This window comes from Erithacus rubecula, assembly GCF_903797595.1.
Source record: "Erithacus rubecula genome assembly, chromosome: 2".
NCBI classification, from domain to species: domain Eukaryota; kingdom Metazoa; phylum Chordata; class Aves; order Passeriformes; family Muscicapidae; genus Erithacus; species Erithacus rubecula.
Genome location: NC_136685.1, coordinates 107182327 through 107196159, shown reverse-complemented (window position 1 = coordinate 107196159; position 13833 = coordinate 107182327). Strand labels below are relative to the sequence as shown.

At 42.0% G+C, this 13833-nt stretch overlaps 1 long non-coding RNA gene across 1 annotated transcript; it reads left to right on the top strand.

The window, feature by feature from the left end:
• Positions 1-10159: 10159 nt before the first annotated feature.
• Positions 10160-11202, top strand: LOC306798709. Its single transcript, XR_013773455.1, has 2 exons — positions 10160-10230; positions 10870-11202. It is a non-coding gene; the product is annotated as an uncharacterized lncRNA (long non-coding RNA).
• The last annotated feature ends 2631 nt before the right edge of the window (positions 11203-13833 follow it).

The following is a 13833-nucleotide window of genomic DNA, read 5'->3' as shown; positions in this document are numbered from 1 at the left end:
GTTGCAATGAATTAGCTATAGCCGGAGATGTGGGCAAGGCAGCCCGTGGCAGTGCTCTGCCCCTCCTGAGAGCTGTAAATCCTGCTGCAGCCGGGGCTGCCTGCCTCTTTACCTGGGCCTGGCAGCACCTCTGCCCACAGGTAGGGGCAGGGGAGGCCCTGCTGAGCTGCAGCTGCCTCAGCCTGTTTGCTGTGCCCCCTCCCTTCCCAGCCAGCCAGGCACAAAGCTGCCTGTACCTGTCCCCGTGTCCTGCCTTTCCTTGCACTTGGCAGAGAAACCACAGCCACCTTCCTTCCCAGGGTTGTGGACAGCCTTGGAGTTTATTCTCACAGTGCACCAACAGCCCTCTGGTCATGTTTTTTAGGAAAGTAAGCAATAATCTATAATGCAATAAATTGTGGAAAAGGGTTATGGCTATAATGGAAGCATTCCCTGGGCAGCACCCACCCTTCCTGCTAGTGACCCCCACAACATGGCACTGCCACAGTCACTACATGAGCAAGGAGACGTTCACTACCCACAAAATGAGGCTGCACTCACCTCTTCTGTCATCCTGTACAGCTGAAATATATCTGCCCTAAATCACAGAAGTGCCTTAAACATCCCAGCATTGCACAGGTGGGCAAGTGTCTACTCAGGAGAAGTTTCTGAGCTTCTCATTAACAAGGGGCTCAGTTTCCCAACAGCTGTTGAGAGACAAGGATTTTTGGGAGCCAGCAAAGCATTTCCCTTGGTCTGCAGGAGGTTGCTTTAAAAGCTGCAGCACAATCTCAGCATTAGGAACGGCCAAACACGCAGATCCCTTGTGGAACCCCAAATGGGTTATAAATCCAACCCCTTCTCTCAGCTGTCCTTCAGAACTACCTTTAGCATGGCACCCTGGGTTTGCAGCCTCAGCAGTGACTCAAATGACACAGGAGGTATCAGAAGAAGGTGGGACTGCCCTGTAAGTGGCAAACCTGGGCATTCATGAAACCAGCCCAGATTTGAAGCTGCCAGTCTTGGACTTGGCTACCCTCACACAGTGGGGTCATTTCTGTCTCTTGGAGACACAGAGGTGTCTGGAACACCACACAGGCAGCAATTGCTGCTCTGAAAAGCTTAAGGGAGTTTGATTTTTGAAAACCAGCAAAGACAATCCTGGAGAAGCAAGAGGCACAGAGAAATAGCCCAATTTATATTAAAAAATATCGACGGAATCCAGTGTTATGACCTGTTATGACTGATTTAAGGCTTCTATTTTCTTTAACACTTTTCAATTATTTCCCTCTCACACACACACTATTCATCAGCTTAGAAAAACCTCTCTGGCCAGCATGCAGATTTTCAGCCTCAATCGCTACAGTACATGAGTTCTAGATCTGAGAGGCCAAAAAACATCTATTTGACTAAAGAGCTATAAGGCAGTCATAAAAATTATGGATCACAGAAATAAGCAATTAGTGTTATCTTCAATTGCTTTATTGGCAGTATTCACTCGTTAGAATAGAGGCAGCAGTAAAACAGATTGCAACATACTGTATAACAGCATATGGGATTTTACATTATAATGCTATTCTCTGCCAAGAAGTCATATTTTCATTTGAATGCATGGAACAGATTATCACAGGGTTTCCAGCATTAGAAGTGGATGACCCTCTCTCTCTGCCTCTCCTCCTCCCTTCCCCCCAGCCTCTTGGCTATTAGGCAGTTTTTTAGGTTACGACTACATCAAAATAAGGATAGCACCAGAGCAGTGATAAGGGAGCTGTGCCTAGTGAATATTGACTTGTGCTCTGAGCCCTGGCTCACGCAGGCTGGGCATGTCACAGAGCTATGGAGATAATAAACTCTGCCGTGGAGGCGCTGGGTAGACGAGGAGTTGAGGCTTTGCCAGTCTTTTCCCCCAGCTGGCTTCAGCTCTAGAGGAAGCTGCCTGCCCGCCCATCTAATCACAGCTGAAGTGCCACAAAGGCAGCCACTAGCAAGAGGGCTGGAAATAAAACAATAGGAATAATAAGAGGGGGAAAACCAGATTCTTTATACTGTATTTAACATTAGGGATATTTTCTGCAGTTGTTTGTCTGTGTCCGGGGCTGTTCTTTGCACAGCAGCACCAGCATTTGGGGCAGGGAATTGATTCCCCCCAGGACTTACAGGCAAGGCCTGGGGTTCACCTGCACATCAGCAACCAGTGTGCAAATATTAATGCCTGGCCCACATGGAAATGCAGAGAACATCCCATATCATTCTACAACTGCTCTGTTCAAAAGAAAAGACACCTTCCCTTTACCAGTGTGCTACAGGAAGTGAAAGACGCCAAAAGCATCAAAACCCCAAAAAGACAATTTGTTCTGGAGTTGTACACCAAGTTGATTAAAAAAAATACTTGTTTCCAAATGTACTTCTTTTGAAATGTCTGTGTATTGTTGAGGGGAGGGGAAACAGGGAATAGAGGGGTTAAATCCTTAAACAAAATGCTCCGAAGGGAAAAAGCACTTGCCGCTCTAGGAACACAGGAACTAGAAAAGCTACAGACGTAGGTAGTAATTTACCAGAACAAAGAAATTGGATAGAATTAGGTTTCATGTGTTACTATTTATTCAGCTCTAATGAAAGCCAAATAATTTGATAAAGCCTCAGTTCCCATCTGTATCTCTGAATTTCTGCACATATCCAAGACAGTTTCTATGGAGTGCATTTCAGATTTCAGAATTTTCGGTTCAGTTTTGGAATTCAGAAGTTCAGCTTCATTACCAGAACAGCACTGTTAAATGATGATAAACACAATAATATGTTGAAACCCATACAACTCTTCAATATGCATAGGCACTTTCTGAGTACAGCTTCCTTAAAGGGCAGGAGCACAATTATAATGTCTTCTATTATTCTTTAAAATAGAATAAAAAGTCCCTGTCTCAGCTGGGATTAAAGGTGCATAAAAACAGTCTGCCACTATCTCAATGTCTGTGTTAGAGACTACAATCAGAATCTTGATGTTATTTGACACAAATACCGGCTTCCAATTCTTTTCCATAAAAAGATCTGCAGAAATATTAGCAATAAAAAAGCGGGCTTTTAAGTATCCTTAAGTTTTCTGGACAACTTGCTGGGCAAAATGTGTGTCAAGGAATGTTTGAAGTACAAAATTTGGGGAAGATGAAACCTGTTGAGAGAGGAGACTCCTCTCTCTGTGTTCTGGTTCAGCACCCCTACCTGTGTGTCATTGTATTCAAAGACTCAGACACCTGGAGAAAGCAAATTTTCACAGGGACTCGAGTCACAAGTGGGACAAGACAGGCAAGAAGCAGCCAGTGAACTTACAAACACGGCATGGCTACCGTACCCCTCCCTGTCTCCAGCCCTGGCAATAACCCCAGGGGGATTTGCTGTTATCCCAGCTCCCTGCACTTGTCACAAAAGCTGCCTGCTCTACTCAGGTGCTGACATGTCACAAATTAGTGAAGGTAGCACAAGCAACAAGCACAGGATGCCTCGGAATACCAAGTGTATCCACTTATAAAATCCACGTGAAACATCTGCTTTTTGTACAACTAAACTCTGTATAGCAGCAACCTTTTCCTCACTTTCTCTGTATTTAGCAGCTGTTTCAGCCCAGCTCTTGAAAAAGAGGAGTACACATCACAAAGCAGTGTTGGAATCAAGCTGAGCTTTCTTGTCTGGGTTAGGTTCCAGGCTCAAGGGACCGTGTGTTTTGAAAATGTTCACTGTGCTACTTTTCCACTGAAGGTGGACTTACCAAATCAGGTGACAAAAGCTACAAAAAGTAATCAGAAAAAAAAAAAAATTCTTCCCTCTTAGTTTTAATGCCATAACTACTAGTGCTATTTAATTAAGCATTCTTGGAGGTAATTCAAGGGTGACCACAGTTTCCTAAGAGAAAAACAACTGTCAGGCCCCTGCCACCCTCCTAAGCAAAGGAAAGCTGAAAGGCAACTTCCACAAAACAGCAGTCCCACCCCTGACTTTGGCAAATCTTTGGCAGGATATAATGGTTACAGATTAAGGACATTCTGCACAGGATTCAGGGATTGAAATGTTCCTTCAGGACTGCACAGGAGCTTTCTCCAGGGATGTGGACTGATCTCACATCAACACACACATTAAGGGCATTGCAGTGAGCAAGGCTCATCTTTTCCCATTCCTCTTTTGCCTCCCATCTGCTCCTTTCCAAAAAAAGTCCAAGGATCTCAGCAAACCAGAGGCTGCAGCACTACGGGTAGGGGAAGGGGGGGAAAGAGAGAAAAAGTTATTTTGTTTTGGCTCAGTTCTGTAATGAATTGCAGAAATTGATCTGTCATAGTGCAACAGATTGTAGCTTGATCTGCCAACAAATTGCAAGCAACAGTAGGTAATGACTAATTGCAAGTGTCGGGGGGGTTGTTCAGTGCTTTTTTGTTTTGGGGTTTTTGGTTTCAGGAGTTTTTTTCCTAAGGAAAGGTAATATTTTCTGAAGGAATATAGGAACCCACAGACAGACTGGAAGTGCCCATACAAGGAACTTTACCTGGTTTATAATCAAGCTGCATTTCCAGTTAAGTCTGACAAGAACTACATGGACCAAGAGGTACTTACTTCTCTGATTGTGGCCAGGGTCTGTGCTCCAATTCAGGGTAACAAAAAAACCCCAGGGTCTTCTGACACCAGCTCCCTCTGATGTGTAACAGAAAAAGAGGAAGGAAAGCAGCTTTTCTCTTATTTCTGACTTTCTTGTTGTCATTTCTGATTTAGTCAGTAACTCAGAATTATTCTGAAAAACTGGATTTTACAAAGTTCACCCACAATGTAGTCTAGGAGAAAACCATGAGCATGAATGAATATTGGACCAAAACAGAAAATCAGATAGAAGCAGATAGGCAAGTAACACCAGGGAAAATCATAAAAAATAAAGCACTTCTAGCACATAGGGAAAAAAACCAAAGAGATCTGAAATGAAACTGATGGAAGTGCACTGTGCATTTTATTCATTGTCATCTTTTCCTCTGTCACTCACAGCTTCAACTCCTCTGCAGCTGCCTGGTCTTGTAGCCTGTGGCAGGGTCACAGAAGACCCTTGGAGCTGCAGTGTGTGCAGACAGGAGGAGACAGAAGCAGAGTCATCCCTGGAAAGGGCACACAGATGAGAGCTGTGGTGTCACCTAAATGCCACACTTGTGTTCTTGAAAGGCAGCACATTGCAGAGGGGAAAACATACATCCACATCTTGATAGCTACAAGCTTGCTTAAACTGCTTACATTTATTGTAAAACTGTCTCAGCTTTTCAACTTGTGTGCCGCAGACAACTTAAAATCCAGATTTTCAGCACAAGTCTGCAGCTTCCCATCGTCACCTATATCTTTTACATTTAAACACTACATGACAGCAGAGCCACTTGACAACAGTAATGCAGTGCAGCTCACACATCCAGAGCACGGTGTTGACAGGGGTATTGTGATGAGAGAACATTGGTCTAGACAAGAGCCAAACACCAGCTCTGCGAACAATGGAGCATCCCCAGCAAGCCACAGGCAGCAAGGAGACAGCTTGCAGGAAAAGGAGAAATCTCACTTTGGGCTGAGTTGTGTAGGTCATGTAGGGTGAAGCACATAGAGCACAAAGCTGCTGTATAATCTGGGGTAGGGCCAGCAGGGGTGACGGGCGATGCCTCAGCGCTGCTACCCCTCAGCACGAGGAGGAATTTCCTGCCCTGTGAATATGCAGAAACACAAGCATAAAATCCTGTGTTTGTGAGGATCTGTGTTAATGGGATTTGACCTCTCATTGTTCAGGTAAAGCAAACATGACAAGGTCACGGTGTATTTCAGTTGAGGTTCTATTTTCATATGGGAAATATTTGTGAGGATTTTTGCCATACTTTGCTCGGCCCTCTTCAGTTCTAAATTCACTTAGAAGGAAATTGCTTACATTCAATTTCAGTAGAAGTTAAGTCTATGTATCTGTGTACTCAAATGTCTTTAAAGGCAGTTGTATTCTACAAATCAGAGATACTTTACTAACAACAAAGACATCCTGATTTTTCTCTGAAAAAAAAAAAAAAGCCAGAAAGCTTACAAGTAACTAACCAAATAAGAGGCAAAGAAAGATTCTCAGTATGTTCACAATATTCTGTTAATTCATCTAAGAGGGAATTGAAGAGAAAAGCAAGCACTGAGTCCAACTAAAAGTGTTTCTTTGAAGCAAGGCAGCCTGGTAAATTTTTACATTATTTACAAATGAAAAGTAAGTGGAGAATAAGAACCCAATTGACTAAACATGATATTTCAGTGCAATAATGTGTTTCTGTTTTCCAGAATGCTCTGGATATTCTAACTAATGTTTTGCTGTTACTTACCTGAAATACTTGTATTCATTCAGCAGAATTGTTCCTAACTTACTTCAAGTGCACACTTGCCACACAGGAAAAGATACTTAATAAAGTGCATTAATAAAGTGAGGATCATTCAATGATCATGCTTGCCTTATAATGATCAGGCTGTTAAAAACCCATGTAGGACATTGATCCTTGCTCTACAATCACCAGGAGACTGAGGGAAGCAGTAATTATCCCAACCAAGTTACCAAACTCTGACAAGACCCAAGACAGAAAGTAAAGCACACAAACTGCAAGTAGCAGACCCCAAAGCAACCCAGCAACCCAGACCCCAAAGAGAAGCAGAGCTTCTTTGCACAGAAAAATAGTAGCTGATAAATTGTCACTGGACAGTAACTTCAGAATTTTCATTGAATAATTCTTGTACTTACAGCTCCCGTCTCTGAGAGCAACTGATAGTGACTGCATCAAGGAAAGGTACCCAGCTTCTCTTGCCTTATTCTGTACCTAAACTGATACAGAACTTCAGGAAAAAAAGGTATTCCCCCACCCCAGCTGGTAAATCTCATATGTGCAAGAAGAGCAAGAGTAGCTCTTATTTAAATCCTGGTTCAAGGACTATAACCTACAATCAGAGTATTAAAGGCAAACTTGTGTTGGGCTTTCCTAATGTAAATAATTTGGGCTTTATTTCATCCTGCAGCTCTGAGTTCCACATGTTAAAGGCATGCACTGTGTGCTGCACTTTGTCACTCACTAATGAATCACTCTTTGGCCTCTTGTTGTTCTATTTTGAGTTCCCTCTTTTCCTTTTGTTACAGACAAATGTAATGAGAAGCAGCCGACTGGCCTGATCTGTGCCCTTCATTATTTTATTTTATATGCCTCTGCCACATTTCCTCCTGCTCTTCTTCTTCTTTCCCAACTAAATAATAATCCTGCCCTTTTAAATGTAGCTTTATATGAAAGGCTCTCAGAGGGTGCTACTCATTTTCTTTGCCTCTCTGGACCATTTCTATTTCCATTATGTCTTTGAGATAAGGTGACCAAAAGTGAATATGAATTCAAGATAAGGATGTGCCATTGGTTTATACATACAGGGCATTAAAATATTTTCTTCTTTGTGATTTATCCTCTTTGACCACCCTCACATTGTGTTCTATTTCTTTTGGCATAACAAGCAGCCCCATCCTAAAGAGCCTCTTAATTGAGCTGACTTCATTGACTCTTATGTGAGCTCTGACTCAAAATGGAAAAGCACACCCAAGAACCTGAATTTCAGTGTGGGCCAATTCATTATATTTGCCAAGTACATGGTTGGGTTAACTTTGGAATTCCTCACAATATTATGGAACACTGATTAGTGGAAATTATTCAGCTTCATGTCAGCTCCCACAGAAAGTAATTAGTGGGGTCTTGTATGGAAGGAGAGGAAGACAAAGGATTCAAGGAAGGCCAGTTTAGGCCAGTTTATTCCTATGCTTGGTTTCTTCCTTTTCAACAGGTGGTAAACTCAGAGCAGGATCTACCCTGAAGTGATTCACATTCCTTATGAGGTCTTTATACACTGCCCTGTAAAAGACCTTGAAAGACTAAATATGCTGAATGCCCTAACACCTTTTTCTGCCCTACCTTGCAAACTCTCTAAAATAAACTTGAGCTGGCTGTTGCACTAATCCCAGCTCCTTCTGATCCTGGAAACAGTTATATCCTACATGGCCAAAACTGAGTTTATTCCCAGCCCTGACACATGAACACAGGCCAGCCCAGTGCTCAGCCTGAAGCCAATTGAACACACAAGTCTATCTAAAAATCTCTCCTAGGTTAAGACTATGATTTAGGGAAGCACTTAAATGTGTGCACTGTAAGTGCCTTTACTTAACATGTGCATGACTTCACAGGCTTAACCACCCAAAAGGGCTAAGTGAAGATTGTCTCCAGCAAAGACAATAAATTTGCAGTGAGATACAAGAGGCTTATAATTCTATTTTTAATGAAATATTTCAAATCAGTCCTTAAGTACCAGCATTTAGATCAGCAATTCTGCATGTTCAGCTCATCAAAAACATCAAGACATCACTGTCTTGCTTTTTATTCCTTGTTGTTCCTCACGAGTAGCAACTGCACAATAAACTAGGATAGAGGTTAACTTTTCTGTATTTTTTTCCTCTTTTAAAAATCTGTTGATAAATGTATCACTGAAAGATACTGAATCAGAGCCCAGAAACTGTGAAATGTAAGGATATGTGAAGCATGCACAGAAAGAACATATGCTTCCCCAATGTCCTCAAATCTGCTTCAGCCCTAATCCTGGAAGGACCATCTCTGAGGGTGAGAGAGTAAAGGAAACCTCAATCCTTCTGTCAAACACAGGAGCACAAGTGCCCAGAGCAGCAGGGGTTTCACTGCTACCAAAGCTGGGCAGGAACCAAGAACACCAACATATTTCCCAAAAGCCACTGGAAAGTCATTAGTCTTTTACTCACTGAATTACAACCAGGGATAGGCAAATTCACTGCAAGAAAATAAAGCCCAGACCATCCAAAACCTTTATCAGATACAAACCAGACCTTTTTGAAGCTTTGAAAGTAGTTGTATACTTTTGTTATCATTTTTTCTGGTTTGTATATTCTTGAGCTTCCTGGCTCTAGATAAAAGCACCTGAAATGTCAAGATACCAACTGCTCTTGCAGTACTTTCAATCTGTTTTATAGATTCAAGTGCCTTAGATATTTAAACTGCAGTTTAGTTTGCCTAATGTATAAAACCAGTATATGACTTTAAAAAAAGAAACTGTTCAAAAGTTGTAATTTATGTCTTTACAGTGCACCAGTCAGGGGGATAACTACAAAGAAAGCTAAATTAATACAGAACAAACAACAGACAGTGTGAAAGGTTTAAAGTTTAGGATCCTTCAAACCAGTCAGTAAAGCAAACTTCCATAGAAGAGGGAAGTAAACATTCAACATAGGGGCACTATGGTAATACCACTGACAAGAGAGTTTTTTCATTTATTCTTTTGAATGTAATGCTAACCAGAGTACCAAAAATGGAAGTGTTACATTATTTCTTTGACTTGTCAAGAATGAAGAGGGAAAAATGTTGATTCTTATTGTAGGATGGGAAGAAGAAAGAAAGAAAGAAACAAACAAACAAACAAAGCCAACCAGTGCTTTTTACAAAAAAATTACATCAGTATTACCAGCATGTGCAACAGCTACATGCAAAAGATGAGGTTCTTCCTTTCCATTTCAGTTTGAAATGTCAAGGAAGATACTATTTACATCTGGAAGAAATTATTTACATTATTTTTTTTCCCCAGCTCACTTGCATAGCCTTGGGTTTTTTCTAAAGAGGAGACAGATGAACAGGATTGTCCTGGCACAAGTCCTAGGGGGGTGTGTAACTACTACCAAGGAAGCTAAGAAACAACAGGCTGAGTCCATCCTATCTCCCCTGGGGTTTGCCATCCAGCAGGGCACCCCTGATGCACTTCTCTGTGAGCTGCTGCCAAGGTATAAATGGCAGCAGGGAAATGCAGAGCTCTAACAGGTCCAGCCAGGGGAGCTGGACTGCACACCAGGGCATTGACCCCACAGCTGGGAGATGTGCAACAGATCCTTCCACTGCATTTCATGTTTGGTGTCTGCTCAAATGCCTGCTGAAAGGGAGCCTTGCTGTAAGGTGGTTCAGAAATGATTGAACACAATTGCTTGAACATTAGGATTAGAACAAACCTGCAGAAACGCAGCAGCAATTAGCACAGCCCAAACCAATTAGCCATGTTATTTCTTTGTGTGGCTGCTGATGGCTCCTCAGCCAAAGAACGGTCTGTTCCCATCCCTCCTCTTCAAACATTACCTTGCAGCCTGGCCAGCCCACCAGCTCATCAAAACCACTGCCACCTGATATCCTGCAGGTAAAGGCTTGCCTTTCTGCTGATTTATTACAAGAAAAATCTTCTATTTTACTGCTCACATGCACTCTCCAGAGCGCGGTCACATGACCAGGATAATGACAATCTGTCTCTCTGCTAACATTTCTCTACTTTGGTTATTTGTTTGATAAAGTGAGGAGCTTCCCTTTTGTTGCCCTTCATCAGAGCTTAATGTCTTTACTTTGGGATCAATATACTTTATGAATAATTTTATTTCCTTCTATTTTTATGGTCTTTTCTCCTCATTATCATACTGAGTTTATTAGCTGGTGCTGTCAGTATCTTTACCCTGTCATATGTTCCTGAGGTACAGTAAATATCACTTGTGTTGTAATTAATATGCACACCCTCTGCAGTAATTAAAGCACAGACCCCTTCAACCAGCTGAGCTTCCTACACTAATTCCACCTTATCTTCATAATGAACTTATTGTAATCTGAAACTACCACTGAATATTGTTCAGTAAGGATAGAAGAATGAAATCTAACGAGATGCAATAATATTTGTGAACATGTTAATACGAAAAAAAATGAATTTAATTACCACTAAATCTAATTAAATTTCCTGTACAATCCAAATCTCCCCATTTATGACACAAAAACACTGGTGGTGCAACACTAGTGCCCCTTCAGAGATTTACACCAAGATGGAGACCAGTGACCTCATCCTCTGCCCATGAAACTCTCCCAGCTATCCTGAGGGTTCCCTGCACATGGACAATTTCAGAAAGGACTCAGAATCCCTATTCAGGGATGTGATTTGCAAGCAAGTTGGAAAGGTAAAGATGGAGACACAATTCAAGCCCTCCGAAAAGGGACCCAGCAACGAAACAGTTTGGCAAATGTTTCCAACAAGGGAAAGGAAAGGAATGTTGAATACATAAGCATGAGAGTGTAACAGGGAATGATTAAAGGGAGACTGGCTACAAGAAATTTAGTTCCTATTTTCTGAAAACATTTCCATATGGGAGACTAGCGCCTAAGGTGCAGACTCACACAATAGGAAGGAAACTGGCAGCCTCCACCGACTGAAAATTGGCTGAAGGGCAAGAAACAAACAGTGGAAGTAAATGGGATTATTTCAAGGTGGAAAGAGGTTACCAGTAGGGTACAGCCCAGCTTTCTAATTATTCACAGTAATGACTTGGATGATAGTATGGAAAGGATCATTTCCAAGACTCTAGTAACTGGGAAGCACAGCGGTAATAAATACCAATGTAATCCAATAGCCATTTCATTAATAGTTAATTTGAGAACCAGAGAAGTTGCTTAGGGAAGTGTTTGCATGTATCATGAGGCAGGGCTGGGACACACAACAGCACAAAAACTGAATGACCTTCCCCTGTAAATGGTCATTCTAGAAGAGGCTTAAGCAACAGCCTTTGAGCAGCTCCTTGTGCTCTATTGATTGATGTCAATCTGTCCAGTTCCAGAGCGTTAACTTCACTTTCAAATGTGCCCTTTTCTGTCATTCTTTTCCTGTAACCCCCTAAACATGCCTCATTTCCTACACCAAAAAAATTACGTGGTCAGATATTGATTTGTGACTCCCTGGCTGACATCTGAATAGTGAGAAAACGAATTGACTTAAAGACATGGATGGGTAAATAAGTAAAGCAAGTAAAGGGAAGTAAAGGAAATAAGTAAAGAAAGCAAAAGCCCCACCCTGAAATTTCTGCTAAGCTGCACTGACAATTAAGTGACTAGGAGACCTTTATGATCATTCTCTTCCTTTAAACTGTGGAAAGCTATTCTAAAATAAGACTGTTCCCAAATTCCCCAAAAGAGGAGGAAGGGTCATATTCCAAAAGCCGCTGTGGACGAACTCTTGGTCCTGATGAAAAATGACATCATCATTATGATTTTTTCTGATTGATGAAAGAATTAATGTGTAGGTGATTTCACTCACCTCCCAGACCCTGTAAGGTACACACAGCCAGCCAAAGGAAAGGAAAAACCCCAAGACTACAGTGCTTCCTCTGTTCAGAATTCAGTGGGGATCCCTCACAGCCAAACACACACACAAAATGACCTTGTTTGCCAACTCTGGGATCACCAAAAAAGCAATTCATGGCAAAGTACAGAAGTTCCAACCAAGTCTCCCTGCCCTGGAAATTGAGGGTTGCAAACAGGCACTAAAATTTCCTTGCACTTCCTTTTTGAGAGGTGCACCACAGACTGACCCTGCATGTTTTACTCAAGTTGGTGAACTAAGAAATAAGCAAATCTGAGTATTTTTTTAATTTTCTCTCAAAATGTACTTGGGAATCGGTGACCTAGCTTTAACCTCTCACTAAAATGAAATATTTCAGCTATTACCACTCAAAGCCACTCAAAGAATTTTAAACTTGGCAGTTCAAAAGAGTGCCAAGATTTTAAGCTACAGTGTATCACATCATGCCAGGGAAGGAGCAAGAGAAGAGAAGGATATAGAAGGGGCAAGAAAAAAGTGTGCAAAACTAGGAGTGATAAGAAGCAGAAATAAAGATACAAGGGCAGAAAATACGACAGTTTTTTCTCCTGTATCCCTTTCATGAACCCTGCAGTCCTTATCTTACTTCTGCTTTCTACATTTTTACATGCTTTTTTTTTTTTTTTTTTTTTTTCCCTCTGGCTGCTTCTTTATTTCTAGGCATGATCACAGTACTCCTCAGTTTAGAAGAGTAGACTCTTATCCTCAAACTGCATACCTGAGGACACCTTCTAGGAGTCTGCATCCCATAGACTTGATGGAGGCAGGTTCAATGCTTTCCATGCAACAGAAACTCCTGCTCTCAGCACTGCAGGCACAGGGCATAGAGGGGCCACTGCTCTGTCTCAGTAAGGAATTTTTTAGGAATTTCTTAGTAATTCCATAGCCCTGTCCCTGCAGCAGGTGACAGTCAAAGTGCTGCTAGCACAGGTAAGGATTTCCAGCACTAAAGGACCTGAGGAGAAAGAAGCAAAGGTGAGCTGCTTCACAAAGGCACAGCATCCCAGCACCCAAAAAAGGCCCTGTGACAGTGACCAGCTCTGTGACTGAGACAAACTCCTTCAGAAGGGAAGCCAGGAGGGCAGGGAGCAGATCAGCCAAGGCCTGAGCCTAAAGCAGCTCCTGAGCCCAGAGCAGGAGCCCCACACACTTTTCACGTGGCTCCTTTCACATCACTCATGCCCCAGGTCAGGCAGCTGTGCTGTGGCACAGCCAGCAGTGCTCAGCACAGACAGCTCAACTTTGACAAGGTTCCTGACACTAGGAGGGAAAATGTTAGCTTAATCAAAAGGATTGCTGCAAATCTCACTTTAATGTCATCCTTAAATAGTCAAACACAATTTTTTGTCCTCCATTCAAGTATCTCATATAATCCAAAGTCACAGGCCAGTTCTGGCAATAGCAGATGGCAGAATGCCTGGCTGTGTGGTCCTTCTGCCCTCAATTTTCCTCACCCTCTTTCTCTCTTTGTAATTCAGAAGGTTCTATTTTTTTTTTTTTTTCTGAGTTACCTTTCAAATTGTGATCAGCTTTTTGGAGGAAAGAACACTACGCTCACATAAATGTATTTGATCATGTAAGTATGGAACTCTGATTTACTTTAAATAAATTCTT